Here is a 14,568-nt window from a genome sequence, read left to right as displayed (position 1 = left end):
TTTTATTGTATATTTTCTTTATTTACATTTCAAATGTTATCCCTTTTCCAGGTCTACCCTCTGGAAGACCTCTATCCCACCCCCTCACCTGTCTCTATGAGGGTGCTTCTCCACCTACTCACCCACTCCTGTCTTCCCACCCTGGCGCTCCCCTTCACTGGGGCACTGGAGCATCAAATCCCCACAGGACCAAGGGCCATTCTTCCCACTGATGTTCAACAAGACCATCCTCTGCCACATATGCATCTGGAGCCATGGATCCCTCATGTGTACTCTTTGGTTGGTGATCCAGTCCTTGGGAGCGATCCAGTCCTCGGGATCTCCGGGGGTGGATGGGGGGGCGTGGGGGGTCTGGCCGGTTGATACTTGCTCCCCCTATGGGGCTGCGGCTGCAAACCCCCTCAGCCCCTTCAGTCCCTTTTCCAACTCCTCTCTGGGACCCTGTGCTCAGCCCAATGGTTGGCTGAGAGCATCTGCCTTTGTATTTGTCAGGTTCTGGCAGAGCCTCTCAGGAGACAGCCATATCAAGCTCCTGTCAGCAAGTACTTCCCAGCATCCTCAGTAGCGTCCAGGTTTGATGATTGTATATAGGATGGATTTGGATAACCAATAAGGGGTGATTTCTAGGGGAGATTGTTTCTGCCTCCTTTAGTGTCCAATAAATTGCCTTTAGTTTTAGTCTTCATGTAGTGGTGGGGCCTTATGGGATTTTCCTAATCAGTGTTGGCAGAAAGGCTGGTTTTGTCACTGTGCTGATCTTATTTAGTTAATTATGTTATTCAGATTTCATGGGTGCAGCTTTATTATCAATTCCCCTAGGAATTTTTTGATCCTAGAAAGAAAATCAAAACAAATCAAGTCAAAGCTGCTCTAAATTACATTTCACCTTGGTAGAGAAACTTGGCAGCGAGGTCCACATGGTTCTTCCTTTAGAGCCATGAAGGATACATAAGTAAAGGGGTCATGGAGACTTCCTTTGTGGTTGAGGAGAGCAGCTAAGGCCAATATGGGGCAGGGGAATGTCTCCTTGGAGGCCCTGAAAGGCTGTTGTATACAGTTGTGACAGTGAAACCTGGATTGCTTTGGAGACCCCAAAATGGTGAAGATTTTAGAGCTATGAGACATCTACCAAGGAAAGGAAAAATGGAACCAAGAAATGGAACCAGCCTCAAGCAAGAAGGATGTTGGAGGCAGCAAATTAAAAAAGGCAGAGCCACCTAAGCCCTCTGACATCTGACAGAGGAGCTACAAGATCTGGAGTTTTCTCTACTTGGTTTTGGTTTTGTTTGTCTAACATTTTCTCAATATTCGTTGATTCTATACTATTGTATGTTGGAAGTATGTAATCTGGTTTTTTTGATTTTACAAGGGCTTTCAGTTTAGAGATCATCTTGAGTCTCAGAAGAGATTTTGAACTTTGGGTTTTTAAATGGAGTTGAAACTGAAAATGTACAGTGACTTTTGAAATGGAACTAAATACATTTTATATTGTGATATTGGCAGGAACCTATAAGGGTCAGGGAGTGGAGTGTGGCAGTTTGGTTGAGAATGACTCAACCTTAGGCTCCTGTATGAATGTATAGCTCCTTATTGGTGGAGCTATTTGGAGAAGATGAGAAGGTGCAGCCTTGTTGAAGGTGTGTTACTGGGAACAGGCTTCAAGATTTCATAAGTGTTATGTTTTCCTAATATGCTTTCTCTGTCTCCTCCTTGAGGACCAAGATGTGAGTGCTCAGCTGTTCCTGCCATCATATTTTCACTCTTCCATCATAGACTTTAACCTTCTGAAAATGTTAGTTAAATTAAATGTTTCCTTTTTATCAGTTTCCGTGTTCATAGTGTTTTTGTCACAGCAATAGAAGAGTAAATAGTACAGCACTGTTTAATGTCAATGAGACTGTGTAATTACTAGAGATTCGTTTGCTATAGCTTTATTGCATCATAGTCAATTTAGGCATATAGAATTATTTACTTTCTTTCTGAATTTGATATTTGTTTTGTGTCTCCGTGTATGGCTGGGAGTTTGGAGCTAGTACATGAGATCTTAATTAATTTAATTAATGAATGTATATTTTGTTATTATCTCCTTTAGCTATCCTTTCCTGTTACCTGTTACCCATCTACTAGTCTCCATCCATTCTCCAAAGAAATATCCCTTGTCTCTTCTCACTGTCCCCCCTTTTATTTTCATGTCCTATATAAATATCACACACATTTACATATAAAATTAAAAGGCTTTAATTCATTTATTTTATTTTGTGTGTATGATTGAACATATGTGTGTGTACCATGAACATGCCTGGTGCTTACAGTGGTCAAAAGATGGTATAAAGTTCCCTAAAACTGAAGGTTTATATGATTGTGAGCCACCATCTGCATGCTAGAAACTGAATGTGGAACCTCTAGAAGAGGAACAAGCATTCTTAACTGCTGAGCTAACTCTCTAGCCCTTATACATAAACTTTTTTTTCTGTCTGGATCATTTCTCTAACACAATTTTTAGTCCCTCCTATTTTCCTGTACTGCCATAGTTTTTTATTTTTTATTCTAGAAGAATAAAATGTCATCATGTATATAGCATCATTTTCTTTTTCTCTTCATGTGCACTTATAATTACATCACTTCCTGCAATCTGTTTCTTCCTTCTATCTTCTTACTCTCTTTCAAATTCATGGCCTATTTTTCTTTGTTTCATGCATATATGCATTTTCACAAACATATACCTTCCTAACTACAACCTGTTCAATCTGTATAATATTATTCATTGTATGTTTCTATGGCTGGCCATTTGGAATTGGGCAAACAATTGGTGTGCTCTTTCCTGAAGGAGTCTATTTCTCCCACTCTCAACATTCCTTAATTGCCCATAATTCTCCGTATATGGGTGAGGCCTTGCAGACTTTCCCCATCCACTTTAGTATGTCTGTTGTAGTTGTTCTGTTTAGCTCATGCTTAGACAGTTATGTTGGTTTTGATATTAATAGGAGACACAATCTCACATCAAACTCCTTGATCCTCTGACTCCCTTCAGATACAGGGTCCAGAGGAAGCTGAGCTGGAAGTGACCTGAATGTCTTCTCCCTGAGGACTAGCTTTCATGGTACCAGAAAGGTGCCATACAACTTTTAAAGGAGGGGCATAATCAACAGTTCTATACAGCTATAGTTTGTGTGAATCATAGCCACCAACATGGCATGATAACTCCAAGGGTGCCATAGTACCACTCATACCTTGGTTGTAACCAAAAGTTCTCTAATTGAACTTAAAAGCTACTCAATAAGAGGAAAGTCATGCCTCAAACTGGGAACTTAGCTAACTACTCACTGCTAGTGAGTAGTGGATCTAGGAGGAAACCATCCGACTGCCACTTCACTAAACCAGTATAAACCCTAACTAAATTTTGAGTAATTGTCCTTTACCCAGAGATGAGTGTAATCCTCACCTCACAAAGGAAACTTTTCTTTTTTAACAGGGAGAGACAATGGCAGAAAATAACAAGCAATCATTGGAGCAAGTTCCCAGTGGATACATCTATACTTCATTTTCTTTATTTACCCACGTAATCTAAGAAATTTAATGTGCCAATATACTGTCATTGCCTTTGTTTCTATATTTTAAGTGCAATGCAATTTTGGTACAACTTTAAATTAATTGTATTGGATTTATAAGTAAAAACTGTATAAAAGACCCATTGGCTATTGTTTTATAATGGGATAATTCACATTGTGAGGTCCTGAATAGAAAAAATATCCTCCTTGGAGTTAACAGATAATAATGTTATTTGGGAACAGTGTTGCTAAAATGTTTTAATTTTTCAAAGATTTTTAATGTCTGCACAAATTCTTCTACATATAATATGTACTTTATAGTGGCAGCTTCATAAATTAGTTTTGAATACTTTGTTTCAAGGCAATTTATTATATTAACAAGAACCTCTGTAAAAAGACATGCATAGTCTTCTACTTCACTCAAAATAACTTTCCTTTTTATTTAAATGCTACTTTTTTTTGTTGTAGCTCTTGACTTTTGTGCTACCTCTTGAAGTGCTTTATGATCACATAATTGGGACTGGGTTGGGACTAAATGCACCTAAGCTGCTCACCAAATGCATAATTATTGCCAGGAAGGCTAAAAATGTCGAGTGCCTGTCAACTTTAAAACAAGTGCACATGGGGCGCAGAGGTGGGAAGATGGAAGGCACAGCTGGAGGTAATGATCGCTCTGAGCTTCTGGCTGCTGCAAACATAGCATTTCGAAATTCACGAGCATTCCTTTTAAATGTTCAAAACTCTTTGCAAAACAAACCATACATTAACTAAAGCACTCATGACTGCACAGCCTACACATGGACCTGCCCATGATTTTTAGGAAGTTTTTTTTTTTCTTTTTCCTCATGCAACTTCAAAAGAAAGAGTCATAGATCTTTTCCTTCAGAAAAGTACATCCAAAAAAGGTGGAAAATAACTTGCCATCCATTTCTAAGAAACATGCAGCACTTGATCTTTGGATTATTTTTCAGTCTCTTATAAGGTTTGAGTTGTACTTCGGTCACATATTCCAAACAGTAATATCTCATAAAAATTATTTCTACTGACAAACATGCATGAGCGATTGGAGACCATGCAAGCCTCATGGCAGATGGGGAATGTGCACTAGATCAAGAATGCAGTGACTGGGTCAAAACTTCCAGTTTGACTTCATGGTTCATTCATTTTAAATGTTTAAGTATAATAAAATGATAGGAAAAGGTTTCCATATGGCAATTAGCACAACCAAACTTTAGGAATAGCTACATAGAAAGTCCCTAGGAAGGGAGTGAAGTACCTGTGGCCTCTCCAATAAGAATGAGTTCTATTGGCTGATAAATGGAGCCCAGGGGCTAGGGCCTAGAGGAAGGATCTGTGGATAAGGATGGATTCTGTTGGTGGAGGATGCAAAGCACCATGGTGCTTCTCCCAGAGGGATGAGTTCCATTCACTGAGAGACAAACAATTCTCCAAATACTACGGGACTTCATAGGGAGGCTTGTTCCTAATAGACTAGCAAAGGATCATCAGGCTGTTTGGCTACTTTCACTGGCATTCCAGATGAAATAGGTGCACTCATTCATACATTTCCATTGAAGAAAATAGGCCTGTGTGATTGACAATATGGTTTCTCCAATACATACTCTTACCTGTATTTCCTACAATGACCCTGTTACTAGTAGGCAAATTTACTGATTAGTAGTAGCTCACATATGAATACCATTGCTTTTTCCCCATCTTATGTTGGCAGCAATCTTTCTAAATAGTTTTTGTACCTGACTAATTTAGTGGTACACAGCTCATCTTCTTTCTCCTGATGAAACTTAAGTCACATCCTTGCTTCTAACCCTGGATGGAGGGAGGTTGGCGAGTCACCTCACATGTTTAAGAATCCTGCTTCTGAAGTCAGGGAACCGGAGTATGAGCCGCCAGCTGGGAACTGCCTTTCAATCTCTGTAATAGGCCTTTGTAAATGATGAATCCTTTATAAAATTCAGACAGTATTATCTACTATGCAAGACTGGCCAGAATCTATAAAACCTACCTGGAGGAATGCTATTTCAGTTCAGTGCTACTGCTTTTTGGGTGAGGAAAATAAGGTCCTGAATATATATGTCATTTGCTGGGTGGGAGGCAACTGAAAGCTGCTATCTATATTGATATAGTTATTATTGAAGGGTTCCCCAAATTATACAGTATATTAAAATGCTTATGACTTAAACAGGAGAATGATTCTTCCAGTCAAAGGAGGAAACCATTTATATTGACAGAGGGCAGATACCCCATCTGAATTGGCCCAAATATGAGTTTCTACTTACAAAGTAAAGGCTTCTTTCTGGAGGATTCTGGGACGAATGGCTATTTTACACAACTTCCCCACAGTTCACCCACATCAAACACACCAGTCACTGAAAGTAAGATGCATTGTGTATTAAGGAGATCCATGAAGGCATGTGGAACAGGCATTGTCCTGTGCTGTGATAAATGTATTTGCGGTCTGGTGACCCTTACAGGTCTCTATAGGTCTACGAGGGATGAATGTCCACTAGAGAAATTGCTTTTCTCTTGGTTGAGGAATCATTACAGACACACAGAAGGAAAGAAATTGAATTTGTTTTATTCCAAGGATTAGAAGTATACATTCCACTAGCATCTTTGAGTTTTCTTGTGGAGAAAAATTATGAAGTGCAATATAACTCTAAAATTTATAAAGTCCCACCTGAAGATTTCTTACTTTTAGGAAATGGGGCAGTACCACATTAGGAGAAAAGAGCCAGTGAGGAGGGTAAACTAGGTACGAAGGATATGTTTAGATTTTTGGTTTTTTAGCATGTAGAGATTTATAAAACAGAATTTTCTGGGAGGAAAAAGGTTTTTTTTTTTTTGGGAGAGTGCTGAGCTCACATTTGTCAGCCTGAGAATGACCACTAGCCATGATGGATGGTCAGCTGGGTGGTGCTTCAACTGTCATGAGCACCTGCACCTAACCATTCCAAAGCCTCCGGGCTCATTTATAACCAAGACTGCCAGCCTGTTCTCATCTTCCATTGCCCGATTATTTCTGCTTCACCATCCTTTAGCAGTTTTCTGCAGCGGGGCATCATCTACCTTGAACTCTTGGAGGATCCACTCTGAGTGGATTCTTTGACTCTGGTGTCAATGTCATGTCTTTTGGGGCAGCAGCTAGCTGTCATCTCAGTATTTATCACTTGATATGGAGAGAACACATTGCCCTAGTATCTGTTGCCCTCTTCCCCTTTTCTACTCTGTGGAGCCAAAGGCTTTGCTCTGTGGCAATCTCACCCTCTAGGTTCCCCAAAGCCATGCCCCAGTGTGCCGTCTGCCACTCTTCCCTAACCACTGACCTATTTAGTTTTTGTGTTTACTCATTCTAAATTCACTTATTAAGAAATTCCCAGGCCTTCCAGGACTGTTTCGGGGTAAGAGGTTATAGGGGGAAAGAAATATTTTGATTTTAATGAATCATGGCAGATGTATGAACTTGAAGCCATCTCAGCTATAATCATCATTTAATTCTGGCTCTTGTCATTCGAATGGATGTTAGGTTCTGACTCAAGATTTTAACTCTTCATATACTGAAACCAATCTTAAAAAGATTGTTTTGCTCAATTCACTATTTCAGGTACAGCTTTTGCTATCCTTTTATATAAGTATAATGCAAACTACACTAAGTGGAATCTTATAAATCAGGGCAAATCTTGTTTCACACATTTGTCTTACCTACCCAGCCATATTCAGAAATATAAAATATTGAGTCTTACACTGAAATAAATAACAGTATCTGCCTCATTATCATGACCCATGCTTCATTAGCCGAGGGTTGTAAAATGTCTCAGAGAAATGTTTGGCAAGCTGAACTAATTCATATCTTAAAATACAATTTATGTTTCACAGATTGGTACATGGCATCGTACTTGATAACCTGTCTGCCCAGATCTCTACGGATGCTCCATGCTAATGTCAACAGGCGAAAACCTCAGATAGAAATGTATGTACCGGGGGAGGAATGCTTGAGAAATACGAATGGGCTTTGAAATTTCACATTTGAGGATTGTGTTTCTTAAACTCCTGTATTAATTTGAAGAAATAAACTAATTTCATTTATATGCAAATATACAAACCGTGGCTTAGTCAGGGGAATTTCAGTATTCTAAAAGGTTACTATTTTCTATTTGTAGATTCAGCTAAGATGCAAACACATTAATTAAATGAAATGAAATGAAAACCCATCAGCATTTCATACATGCACTCATCATTCAAAAATTATGTTGGCTTGATATTTTCTTTTGGGAGAGATTTTAACACATTCAGTTCATAAACACAAGGCTTTCCCCTCCCCCCTCTTTTCCTCCCATCCTGGAGGTCTTGTGGAAGAAGCCTCCTCTGAGCTCACTTAGGCTGGGAAAACATTTGAGCCTGTATCTTAGCTCTGCTCCTCTGTTTCTCATGGATCATAGGCCTCTTACTCCCAGTGAGCACTACCTTCCTGGTCATTTTACTCTCTCGGTGTCAATCCAGAACAGTGCCTGAGGTCCCTCCCAGTTCTCCAACCGTTCACATCACTCTGCCATATATCTCTGACTCAAGATAGAAAAAAAAAAACCTCCTTCTAAAGTCTTGCCCATCTAGGTAATGAGATCAACCTTCATGTTCTAAATTACATAGCCTTACATTACATAACTCTAAAGCCCATTTGCTGTGTGAGGCACCCATGGGCAGACTCCAGAGATTATGGCACCATTCTGTCTGCCATGGTCAACTTTCTCTATTAGCTATAAATCTCACTGATGAATGCTCTTAGTTCGACATCTGTTCTTATAATTTAATCCTTTATATTCCCTAGGATAGATACTTAGATTGGCTTTAAAGCTACTCTAAATACATATGTAGTGTTACTAGACTTCCTCTGCTCCAGCTGCAGTCCGGTAATTGCTTATATTCATGATTCCTTAGGTTAAAACTTTCCCCATTGTTTGTTTTAATTAGTAAATTTTGTAGTATATTATTTGGTTAAAATGTAGAACAGTCTCTTATGCATTATGACTGTTTAATTTCAGTTTTTTTGTCAAAGAAGTAGCCAACTCTTCTAATTCTTAGCATTCGTTGTACTTTGCACAGTGCCTAAGGAAGCTGGGGAAGTGGGAAGCGGACACACTGGAGAGAGATTTATTCTGCAGTGACAGTCCACCAGGTCAGTTGTTTCCAATCTTCTATACCGCCACTACTGTTATTACTATTAACTACAGTTTTGAAATTTGTTGGTTATTGTAAGATTTTGTCCATCTCAGTGCTATTATTTTGTTGGATTTTATATCCTTCTCTTTGATTTTACTACAGTTTGTTTTATAATTTAAAAAAAACCACATGAAGTTGTATTTCCATTTGTATCACTTTCTAATATTACTACTACTTGTGTTAAATTGTTTCATTTGTTAGTTTTGGTATTATTTACTTTTGGAACACTAGAATTTCTAAAACTATAGTGGCTTTCTCTTTTGGATGGTTTATAATTTTGACCATTTTGCCTTCAGTATATCTGTGATTTTGCATCAATTATGTAGCTTTTACTTGCTTATTCACACTGATAAAGATTTACATTTACTTTTTGGGTGGACTTATGCCTCTCTAGTTACTAATATGACACGTGCTAGTCTATAGTTATGTTATAGGATTTTTTTCTAGCTTTACTTGTGTGAAGTTTTTCTAACATTTTATTTCACTTAAAATATTTTTGTGTTTGTATAGGTACACATTTGTTCATGTTAATATGTTTAAGTGCATATGTTTAGATGCACATGCATGCATAGATCGTGAACATGTATGTTGAAGCCATAGGACAAAGCACCCTAAGCTGTTATTTTTTGTTGCTGTCGCCCTTGTTTTTGAAACAGGTTTACTTACTTTACAAGTAGCTTATCCAGTAGGGTAGACTGGCTGGCTCGCAAACCCTAAGAATCTTCTTGTTTCTGCTGCTTAGAACCTGGTTTATGACCACCTTCCTACTATGCCCAACTTTTTCAAACGCATGTTCTCAAACTTACATGGCAAGCCCTTTATGACTTTATGATCACTCTACCCTTTCTAATTAATTTAAAAATATATAAACATTATTTAATTATTCCATTTAATAGCTAGCTTTTTAATTGTTTAAAATATTTTGCTGTTTTTGTAAAACTAAGATAGTATTATTGGAATTAATGTTGTAACACATTATGTGGGGACAGAAAGCCTTATAAATGTGACTTCTCCCAGGCCAAGTCTGTGCTGAAGCTCCTGCACTGTTCTAGCCTGAGACAGCCGAGAATCTCAGATCAAAAGCAAGCAAATATAGATGTCATGGGCATAAATCACACTGCTAAAACATGAGCAATATGGATGCCAGGCATTATGTCCTTTCTATTCCCCGAGAAACTTCCCTAGTCCAACAAAAATGGTTTTTGATGAGAATCCCCTAGATGAGCCACGGGACACAGAATTTATAAAAGCAATCATTAAGCAGATCAAAGAATTGAAGCTTGAAGAACATGAGTACTAACTTGTTAATGAACTTGAAGAGGACTGAATAAATGCTCGAGCGAGGGTCAAGAAAACACAAATATGCTGCTGAATGAAACAAGGAAGGTAATCCAGGATGCGAAACTGAGTTGAGCAAAGAGATCAAAATATTGAAGGGAATTCAAGCTGAAATGAAGATGTAATCAAAAATACTTGATGACCCAATTAGAAAATTCACAATAAAGCATTACGAGTAGCACTGCCCACTAATTCAGAAATTCACAACTGATCAAGGTGTAAAGAACAACTGACCGTAAGGTGTCCAATGAAAATAGATATGTCACAATCCCGATACATATGCCCCAAAGAAGGAGCATGTGTAGAAATATTGTGAGAGCCAGAGAAGCACTCATAAGGCTCCACACTTGTAGATAATGACCTATAGGTGATGGCTGCTGAGAAAGAAGAACGCATGCTCTCTTGTGATGAGCTTCCTGATAGGTGTCAATCACATTGCTCAGTTGTAAATACATATACATATAAGCGACACTGAAGGATTCTTGTGTGTGTGTGTTTGTGTGTGTGTGTGTGCATATGTGTATGTATTACCAATAAAGAAGAGGAGTTGGTTATAAATTTGTAAAGGTTAGAGTTGGTTTGGGAAGAGTAGTTTTTGGAAATTATATGGATATGGTAAACACGTGTGAAATTCTCAAAACTACATAAAAAGAAAATCATGTAAAATTATAATTTAACTTATCCAATAATCCTACAGCTTTCTTTTTCATATGTTATAAATCCATACTGTAATGCCATTATTATTCGTTTAAATATTTCTCATCACGTGAAGAAATAAAGACAATGAACCAAGTGTGGTTTACATTACCCACACATTTAATGATTTTTTTAAAAATTCTTTCTGTATACATGTGCCCACTTTTCATTTGTTATTGTTTCTGGTCAGTTGGAAAAGGTTAGTTTAGAATTGTTTCAGGGCCCCAGTTTTATAACTATTAAAACTTCCAGTTTTTATTTTAAAAACATCCTTTACATGGTTTTAATCTCAGAAAAATGAAAAGCCATTAAGAGGGACTAAGAAAGAAAAGAAAATAGCCATTGAGGTTTGAAGATCACTCATTAATCTGGGTAAACAGTTCAGCACACATTGAAAATGGACCAAGAGAGAGACTCAAGTGTCACTGAAATGAACTGGATGGGACAAGGATGGACACATTCCATATAGATATATGAGGTTTACATAAAATTGTGTCTTATGGAATGATGCTCAGGAGGTAATTAAAATGTTTCTGTCAAACAGTTTAAACTCCACTGTGAATTAACAAACTGACATTTTGATTTATCTATTTTTATATTAAAAACAAGTTTTAATTATATAAATAAAGTAATAAAATAAATATTCTGTTATATCATTAAGGAACAAAACAAGAAGTCACTGCTACAATCCAATTTTCTTTCCTTGCTTGTCTACAGTGTATGCAAATTAGTTTTCCACAAAACTTAGTACACTTGTACACATGATGTATTTGTAGGACATTACCTATTCTCTTATGTACATGTAATCTAACAAGATTCCAATCCAGAAAACACAACCTATTGTCCAATAGATCACATTAATTTAAGTTACATTTATTTCTTTGGTAACTGATTCCTAGAGTGCCATGACTAGTCACAGATAAGTTTTAGTGAGCTGTGTGAGTATCATGTAAATATTAATGTAAGCAAATGTAAGTAAAATGTAAGCAATATATCCATTTTTATATCCTTCAGTCTGGGGAGGAATGATAGAACAAAGCTAAGTGCTGTTTTGGGGGGGTTTTCATGAGGGTACTAAAAGTCTGATAAATCTCAACTGTAGGTGTTTCTGGCCCTAGGAAGTATTAGGAAACACATAGAGACATTTGCTACTTTGAACCAGGGATAATACCAGTATTCAGTGGTAGGTAACAGGAATCTTAATCATCCTGGAATGCCATTCCACACAAAGAATTGTCTTTCTCAGTATACCAGCAATACTGCATTGGGTATATTTATAGGTTGGGTGTAAGGGTCAGTTTTCTTTGAATCCCTTGCCATACTTAGTATAATATCCCTACTAGAGCTATTGTGTTTTATGCTACATATTTTTAAAGTAATGTATGTATAAATAAATGAGCTATATGAAACATTTGGGTAATATGCTATAAAACATAAAGAGATTTATGTCACTGACTGGCCTACGGGGGACCTAAAGATTTTATTTTGGTTGTCCGTTAATAATTTATATTCAGGGCTAATCCTTCCTCCCACTCCTTGCCATATTTAAAGTGAATTGTTTCTCCTCTTTGTAAAGATGGCCTAGATCCTTTCTACTTAAGCACAGTGAATGTCATAAATTCATGCTGGCTTTCTTCAGTGTCGCCAAGAATACAACAGAACTGCTAGAGTCTCTTTGTTCTTGGAGAATTGCTAGGTAGCCACTTATGTGGCCTAATATTCCATTAGCCAAATTATTCTCAGTGTGTGTCTTCATTAGGCAAAAGGACACTGTGGGTTTAGTTGTACTGCTTTTAGTTCCACATTTCGTCTTTCATTGAAAAGACATAGTGCTCCTGAGGTGGATTTTTTCCCCTTCAAATGCATAAGCTTTCCTTATATAAACTTAAGTAGAAATGTATGTGAGCCAGTTCAGGAGACTTAAAAATGGTTTAATGCATTTATCCATCTATTTTCATTCAATGGTCAAATAGTAACTGTAAGACGTTGTTCCACTAAACCCCAGGCATATACAAGTTAATAAGACAGTCTCAGCCTGGAAGGTCTTAGAGCTAAAAAAGAAAACAGGAAAGTGAGTATGATAAGATGATACATTGTCTGAAGTAAGGATAGGGTCAGTTGCTAGGTGTGGTCCTACAAAGTGAATAGCTACCTCTGCCATTGCAGATGAATGGAAAAGAGAGGAGGGAGTGTTGGGAAAATCTCAGTGAGTGGCCTGGATCCCAGAGCCTGAAAGAGAGTGGATTATAAACAGGTAAACAAAGAAAAAAGAAATATTGTTTATGAAAAGGAAAAGCACAAGGCATGGTGCAGAATTTTGATGTAGTTGGCATCCATTTTGTGGATTCAGCATCAGTAATAAGAACATGGTTGGGGAGCTAAATTTACAGTGTCTGAAAACCATACTGTGAGATGTGAAATTTGTTTTGCAGTGTAGACAATGGCTTTCTAAGAGTGCTGGTCTGTTTGGCAATATCTGAATGTCTATACAGGCCATCTTTAGGTTCAGTTCAAACTTACTGATGAAAACACCCTGGTGGTAGAGCTCACAAATGGTAACTTAGTTTTGGTGACAATACAGCCAGAAATTATAATTATCATGAATAACTTATGTTAGGCTATGTGTTTTAAAATATCCTTTAGTGAATATTTGATTTGAGAAAATAAGGCAAGAGAAAGTACAGTCGAAATAGATTTACAGTGTCAGAGGATTGTGAATCCATTATGCCTCCTCACAAAGGTAAAAGAGAAAGACAGAGAAAGACACAAAGAGGTTAAAAGAAGTTAAACCAATCAGATTGATTAAAAGAGGAACATGAGAGCCACCTTCACATTTGATAATTTGTTGGTGGCAGGTGAGACTATTCAAATGGTGGGGCATGCTGAAAGAGGAACAGAGACAACTTCCATACTGCAGCAAAATGCAAAGACAGGGTGCTATGCAAACAGTGAGCATGGCACCATAGAAGGAAGTCTAGCTGCAAACAGGAAGAAAATGTTCACTATTGTAGGAAACCATGGTGCATGTGGAAGAAGCACAGAAGTAGAAGTCAAAGCTCGAGGTAACACAGGGCTCACAGAGAGTGACTCCCTTAGGTACAATAGAGAATTTCGGGTGTGGGGGTTCACCTCATGAAATATAATGAAAACCAGGGGTATGCTGCTTGTTCATGGAAACTAAAAGAGGGTGGAAGGAATTTATTACCAAATGATGCCAAGTGATGGAAAGACTAAAGCCAGGAAGAATCTTCTGGTTTTGATTTTGTGGCGTCATCGGCAGTCTTGGTTGAGATTTCTACATTGTATAGATGGCCAGATGTGATGATAGATTTCCAGTTTGAGATGAATGTGCTAGGATTTGTCTGCCATTGCTCAAAGTGTCAAGATTCCATTGATGCTGTGAGCTGAACCAACCAAAGGATTGGAGATATTTATTAAAAAGGCAGATAGAGTTCCTCCTAGACAGAGTAGAGTGGAGGGACTGGACAAGAATGAAGGGAGGAATTAGGTCTCAGCAAGTTCAGCTCACATCATAGCAGAATTAACAGAATCATCAAACACTACAACCCTCAGTCACATGGAGGAAATGTGAGATGCCCTTGGCAACTACTAGGAATACCAGTGGATGGCAAGAAATAGAAACACAAACACATGTGTGCTACCCTCATTGCTAGTGCTGGGAACAGTCAACAAGGGTAAAATGATCTCTCTCTCTCTCTCTCTCTCTCTCTCTCTCTCTCTCTCTCTCTCT

This window comes from Grammomys surdaster, unplaced genomic scaffold, assembly GCF_004785775.1.
Source record: "Grammomys surdaster isolate TR1022 unplaced genomic scaffold, NIH_TR_1.0 126248, whole genome shotgun sequence".
In the NCBI taxonomy this organism is placed as follows: Eukaryota; Metazoa; Chordata; class Mammalia; order Rodentia; family Muridae; genus Grammomys; species Grammomys surdaster.
The sequence above is the reverse complement of the archived record's forward strand: the minus strand, read 5'-3'. Positions refer to the sequence as shown.